At 40.4% G+C, this 7090-nt stretch overlaps 1 pseudogene; it reads left to right on the top strand.

Annotated features, from left to right (window-relative positions):
* The first annotated feature begins 4064 nt into the window (after positions 1 to 4064).
* Positions 4065 to 6348, top strand: LOC114043849 (annotated as a pseudogene).
* The last annotated feature ends 742 nt before the right edge of the window (positions 6349 to 7090 follow it).

The following is a 7090-nucleotide window of genomic DNA, read 5'->3' as shown; positions in this document are numbered from 1 at the left end:
ATATATATATATATATATATATATATATATATATATATATATATATACACATACATATTCTTATTTTATCCTCACAACTAGATGCTAGGGATACCTTTCTGGACCAGTGTCTGGGAAAAGAGAGGAAATAAGAAATTTGAAAAAAAGGAGACAAGAGTCCTTGATTTTGTGAAGGAGGGACTGGGAAACCACATGAGGAGTAGCAGAAAAGGTTTTCACTTCTTTTCCTTTCATTTTCCTTTCTTTTACTATTCACTAAAACCATGACTGGGAAAATGTTAGGAGTAGGATCCAGTGAAACAATGGGAAGAGCAAAGCTGGAAGGTCCCTCACAATCTTTTGTTTCTCCTCCTCCTTACTCTTCTGTCTTATGCTCCCTTTGCTTCCCAATTATTTTTATTTTCTAAGAGTGTTCCCATTTGCTGATCACAGAGTGTCTAGGGAGCAATGGAATGTGCCAAATCTGCTTGGCAGTCAGAGAGAAACTTCCAAGAGAGAAAAAAATAATATGGATGACAGTTGACCCACATATTGAATAATGCCCCAATAGGTAATTGAATTAGCTGAGCTGGGTTTTCCTTCTAAAACTCAATTTGGATTCTGAACACTACCTCAGGTTACTATGACTCCACACAGGAAGATCATTCGGACAGGGAACAGTCCTATTTCCTTTAAATCTCTTCTCATGCAATTGCTACTATGTGATAGTCATTTCAAATTTTATATAAATATAAATAAAACACAGTTGTTTGTAGGTTGCCTCTGCCATTAAACGGCAAGTCTCTTGAGGGCAGGGATTGGTTTTGCCTTTTTTTTTTTGTATCCCCATTGCTTGGAGAATAGTAAATGCTTGATAAACCCCTGTGGGCTTGACATGGACTTAGAATGCTCTCTGCCACACAGAGGAGAGACTGAAGCACCCCATGCAGACAGCATGGTGGCTGGTCCAGTTTCCAAGGAGTTTGATGGCAAGTGTCCTGGTCTGTACTCCATGAGCACCTTCTTCTTCCCCAACCAAAATGCAAAGTAGCTGATTGTTAGGCAGATAAGGATGGGGTTTTTAGGGTTGAGAGAGAAATGCCTTAGTTTGCTGCCTCGGACTCCAGATCTTAAAACATCCCTGACAAATGCAAATCCATCCTGATTTTTATCAGCCCTCTAAAGAAAGATTCCCCAGTTTTTCTCAGTAACCTATTCTAATGTTCAACCTTCATTGTCATAAAATTCTTCCTTAAATCTAACCTAAATCTGCCATACTGTAGCTTTAACTCATTATCTCTGGTTCCCACCTAACAAAGATGAAACCTAACCATCTTCCACCCTTCACAATATGCTTAAAGCTAATTAAATAACCTCTCATACAACTTTGCTTCAAGTCAAATGATTTTAATTTCTGAACCTTTTACTTGCAGGCTTTCTTTTCCCACTATTTCATCATATCCATTGTTTTCTAAAGAGCCCACTCCAAGAACATCCCACATAAATTCTGGTTTCTACAAGAGAACAACATATTCTAGTGGGGTTCTATCTAGTCATGAATTCAAAGGATCATCTCATAAAAACTTAAAAAATATTTTTACCACATTAAAACCACATTCATTTTTGGTCCACTAATTTGGAATGTGCAAGACTCAGTAATTAGTACCTCTTTCATCAGTCATATCCAACTCTTCACGACCCCATTTGGGGTTTTCTTGGCAAAGATAGTGGAGTGGTTTTTCCATTTTCTTCTGCAGCTCATTTTTATGGATGAGGCAACTGAGGCAAACAGAGTTAAGTTACTTGCCTAGAGGCAAATTCCAATGAGGCCCTAATAACAATAACCTTTGAATTTGTCTTCGGATTTTGGTTGGGGAAGAAGAAGAAGAAGGTGCTCATGGAGGACATTCCATGCCACCTAGCTGCCCATTTGCACCTCGACTTTCTATTTTAAAAAGTTTCACCCCCACCTCCACAAATTAATAATGTAAATGCATACATTTACTACCTAAGAAAAGCTGTTTTAAGCACTTTTAAAGTTGTGCTAATTAGAAACATTTTTATCTAGTCATTAAAGTTAGACCCTTAAGGCCCTTTTCTAGGCAACATTTTGTTAGACTAGCTTAACTGTCCTTTAACTTACTGAAACTATATTTTATTTGTAATGCTTTATAATTTATAATTATAGACATTTTACTAATTCAGACTGGGCTTTTCTCCCCCAATTACTTTGAATTAGAGACCCTTTACTGAATCCATCTACTCATGTTTCAAGTTTAAAATCCTACTATAACACCTAATTATGGTAACCCTTTACTTTCCCTTTCATTTTTAATTGACCATCAAAGAAACACATGGGCAGAGGAAATTATGATAGTGTAAAGAATACTGACTCAGGAGTCAAAGGATCTGGGTTCAAATCCTAGTTCTGGCTCTTACTACCTATGTGACCTAGGGTGAGCCACTTAATCTCCTTGGTCCTCGATTTCCTTCCTGTAAAACGAGAGATCTGAATTAGATAGTTTCTGGGGGCCCTTCTATCTTTTGCATACACGCACCTATAAATTGGGAAGAAGATTAGAATTCCAATAAGACAAAAGCTGAGCAGTGTAGATTATAGTCTGGGACGTATTCATACCCTGAGAGTAGGGAGAAACCCGGGCCGTGGCACTAGCAGGAAAAGCTGGAAGTTGCGGGACTCCATCGGGGGCCATCCTTGGCTGTGCACAAGGACTTGGGATTTTTCTGGGGTGAAATCCTGCTGGAGCAGCACAAGCTCTGAGTGCCATCTGGTGGCTTTGGCAAAGATTGCGTCTTCAGTAGCGCTTCTAACCTTGCCTCTGCCTCTCAAAAGGAGCCAATGTAGAGTGGACATTTCTCCCCCCCTCCACCCCGTACCCTCTCTGCCACCAATCTCCTGTATACTTACACTATATATTTGCACAATCATATTCCATATGCTTATTTCTCCCTTCAATATACAATCACTCTGTCTTAAAGTCACTAGTCTCTCCAATTCGAATATATGCTCCTTGAGGGCAGGGGCCACAATTCTCTGTATTCCCCGACCTTAACGCAGTGCCTAAAGTCCAGAATTTGTTCATAGAACAAATTGTCAAGTTTGGATTCAGTCAAAGGGTTGCATTTGAGGACCTAGAGGGCCACATGTGGCCTCCAGAGGCTGCAGCTTTCCCACCCCTAGCCTAGACTATACTAAGCATTTAATACATACTGATATATTCATTAATTGATTAAAAATAGGCCAAACTCTCAGGCTACATTTCATTAACATCATAAGCACCAATGATAATTATTAATTGAGCACTTACTGTGTTCAAGAGATTACTCTAGGAATAGGGGGAGATACAAGACATATCCTTCTTGCCTTCCATTGTTTTACAGTCAAGATGAGGAGACAGAGAAGATGCAGAGGGCAAAGAAATAACAATATAGGTAGCACATGCTCACCAACAAACAACAAATATAAAAGAAGATGAAATGGGAGCTGGGAGGAAAGAAGAATCACTTAGGGTTGGAAAGGCTGGGAAAGACATCATGGAGAAGGTGGAGTATAGGCCAGGCTTTAACTTAGTAATACAACTAGGGATTTTTTGTACTCTGTGTGAGGGTAGCAGCAAAGAAGTGTGTCCCTCAAACATCTAACGCAATAGCTTTGCAATAATTCAACTTTTATTACATTTTGTTATTAAGTATTTATTATAATTTTAAAACCAACATATTGATTATTATTAATATTAATCAATTAATTATAAACAAAGATTAATTAATAAATTATTGATATTGATATATTATACTATTATCCAACTCATGTCTAGGGATCTTTGCCTTTTGCTATAGTTGGAGGAACAAAGACTTATCTCCTCTCTCCTATCCTTCCTTGAATAAGGTGTTGATAACAACACAATCTCAGGTGAATTCTGTTGAGTACAAAAACGTACTTCCTTACAAGCAGTAAGGATTTATGAAGGCATAAATAAACTACAAGAGATGCAGAGTATTGTAACAGATATGCCTGGAAGCTAGGAAAATTTGGGTTCAAGTCCCACCTCCGACATATTGGCGGTATGACCAGGGCTCTAGACAACTCTCTAAGACTGTAAATTGCACAGAAGGTGCAGATTTGCACCTGGTAGAAAGAGCTTGCTCCTCTGGGAGTCCTTTATACCAATGAAATGACAGGTCTGGTCCTTATTCCTGGAAACTCCACACAGGTAAGAAATTCAGGTACACGGAGTAGCTTTCTTTTTTAGCCTGTAGGACATAAGCCTCACTTGCAACTACTTTGGGTCAGAATAGCTTTGTGTACTTATCTGAGGACAGTCTCTATCCTGATATAGATCCTACCCTCCCTAGGCCCCCAGGAAATCTATATTTGCCTTAAATTTCTAACCTGCTTCTCCCACCCTAGCTGCTGGCCCTCACTCATATTTGAGCCTACTTTCTTTCTCTAATTTTTATTAAAACTTAGTAACCGTTTCATCCCAGAAAAGGCTGGCAGCTTGGCCCCTCCCCATCACCTACCCGTCGTAGTACGGCCGCCCCGACCTCCTTCGCTCTCCCTCGCCCTCCCTGCTCCCCATCCTTCCTCTCTCCTTCTCCTCCTCCGCCCTTCCCAGCCCAGCTCCAGCAGCCCCGTCCTCAGCCTCTTCTCCCGATGCCGTGGCGATGGTAGCTGCCAACTTTAGAAAGATCCAGATCGCGATTTACGTGGAGATAAGCACGGCAATGTAAAGGAGAGACAGACAGACTGACAGAGACAGAGAGACAAACAGAGAAAGATGGAGACAGAGACACAGAGACAGAGACAGAGACAGCACCTGTTGGCTTTGATGTAAAAATCACATGCCTTTATTAATCGCCTTATGTATGCTAGGTAGGCACGAAGAATACAAAGAGCAAGGTCGAATACATCATTAAATCTCCATTAAATGGAGATAATGATTAAGTGTAACTGTTGAACGGATAGAAAATCCAAAAGGCAAAGAGATCCCCTTGGAGAGCATCTTTTCACTTAACCCTGACCTTGCACCTGATGAAGAAATTGAACCTACCCCAGAAACACCCCTACCTCCTATGCCTTCAGCCAAAGTAAAAAAAAAAAAAAATTGTGAAGAATCTCAGGACTGTGGCCCCTATTAAGAATGAGCCCCTGCAAGAGACAGTAGGGTGGTTGGTTCTGAGCATTCATGGCCTAGTCAATTTCCTGAACAGTCTTTCTCTACACAAGGAAATGCAGGGACAAAACCCAATGCTGTGAGGAAGTACAGAAATTGAAAGAAACATGTGAGAAAAGGAAGCCACAGCAACAAGGACTTACAGAAAAAAAGAGCCCAGGGTTGCTGATGCTACAGACCCAAATTAGGAAATCAAGTGTATGATGAGAGACTTTAGAGGAAGCTTGGCTTATAGACCACTTACAACAGCAGATCCTATTGATGAATTCAGAATATGTGTTTTCATAAGGCAACGACCACTCAATTAAAAAGAAACAGTAATGAAAGACTTTGATGTGATCACAATCCCTAATAGAGATGTTGTGATGGTCCATGAATCAAAACAAAAAAGTGGCCTTAACAAGGTACCTAGAAAACCAAACATTTCCCTTTGATTATGCCTTCCATGACTCAGCTCCTAATGAAATGGTTTATAGGTTTACAACTAGACCATTAGTAGAAACCATATTTGAAAGGGGTATGGTCACATGTTTTGCTTATGGTCAAACAGGCCATGGAAAAACTCACAATATGGGTGATGACTTTTCAGCAAAGGACCAAGATTGTTCTAATCTAAAGGGATATAGGCTCTAGCAGCTCGAGATGTCTTGTTAATGCTAGAGAAACCAAACCATAAGAAGTTAGAACTTCAAGTATATGTAACCTTTTTTGAAATTTATAGTGGAAAGGTATTTGACTTGCTTACTAGGAAGACAAAAGTGATAGTGTTAGAGGATGTGAAGTAGCAAGTTCAAATGGTGGGATTACAGGAGACACAGGTGAAATTCTTGGACCATGTCCAGAAGATAGCCCAGCCCTTCATTGTCTGGACCTCTCCAGACCACTTCCCACCCTTAATTCCTTCTAGTCCCCTTCTCTGTTACCTCCCAGTCCCCCCAAGTTATTGGCCACTCCTTGGATCACATCCAGATCTCCCCACAAATCTTTTTTCCTGTGAAGAGTTGGTCTCATTTACCAAAGGGTGGATTCTTAAAATCTTGCCCACCTCAATCAGTGTTTTAATAAACCCTATCTCTGACTGAAAGAAGGCTTGAGTCAAATTCTTTCAAGGCAGGACCTGCAACTTCTGCCCTTGAATTTTGGGGTTCCCAGGACCCCTAGATTGCAGCAGTGAGATGTTGCAAATAAAAAAGTTGGGCACAGAATTAAAGAAGTGGAAAGTAGCAGGCTGGATTGCCTTTGGGAGAAATTACGAAGGTTCTTCATTGATCCCATAAATTAAGACCCATCAGTTAACCAAGTCCTATTGACTCAATCTCTATCTCTTGCATCTTTCCCACTTCTCTTTTCAAAGTATCCAACCTAGTACAAGCCCCCATTACAATTTACCTGGATATTGCTCTAGGCTCATAAACGATGTTCCTGTCACCATTCTCTCTCCCTTTCAAACTATCTTTCATAGACCTACATGCCAAATATTACTTATACAAAAGCCTGTACATTACTCCTGTGGCAAAAAAAAAAATCCTTTGGTTCCTTACTCGATCTTGTTCAAACATCTGGGGCCCTGAGAGGGAGAGCAGTGTCTTACACCACTGATCTCTGTGCTAAGTACACCTCTATGGGCATTGGATTGGTGATGCCACTGCCTACTTTGCCCCCAATGGCTTCCCAGCTTGTATCCCTGCCTGCAATATATTCCCTGCTAATCTATCCTACACATTTTCTACATTTAATCTTTCTCCTACTCCATTTTCTTCATGGCATTCCCCTTCTCCAGAATTTACCACTTATCACCTATCATTTCAAACTATTACTCTGTGGTCCAACATTTAAGGGTCTTCAATAACTTATATCTACCTATCTCACCCTCCAGCTGAGCAAATCTTTTGCAAATTTGCTCACTCCCCCCTCGA

This window comes from Vombatus ursinus, unplaced genomic scaffold (assembly GCF_900497805.2).
Source record: "Vombatus ursinus unplaced genomic scaffold, bare-nosed wombat genome assembly UNPS02014770.1, whole genome shotgun sequence".
NCBI lineage: Eukaryota > Metazoa > Chordata > Mammalia > Diprotodontia > Vombatidae > Vombatus > Vombatus ursinus.
Note: the sequence above shows the minus strand (reverse complement) of the source record. Positions and strands in the feature narration are given on the sequence as shown.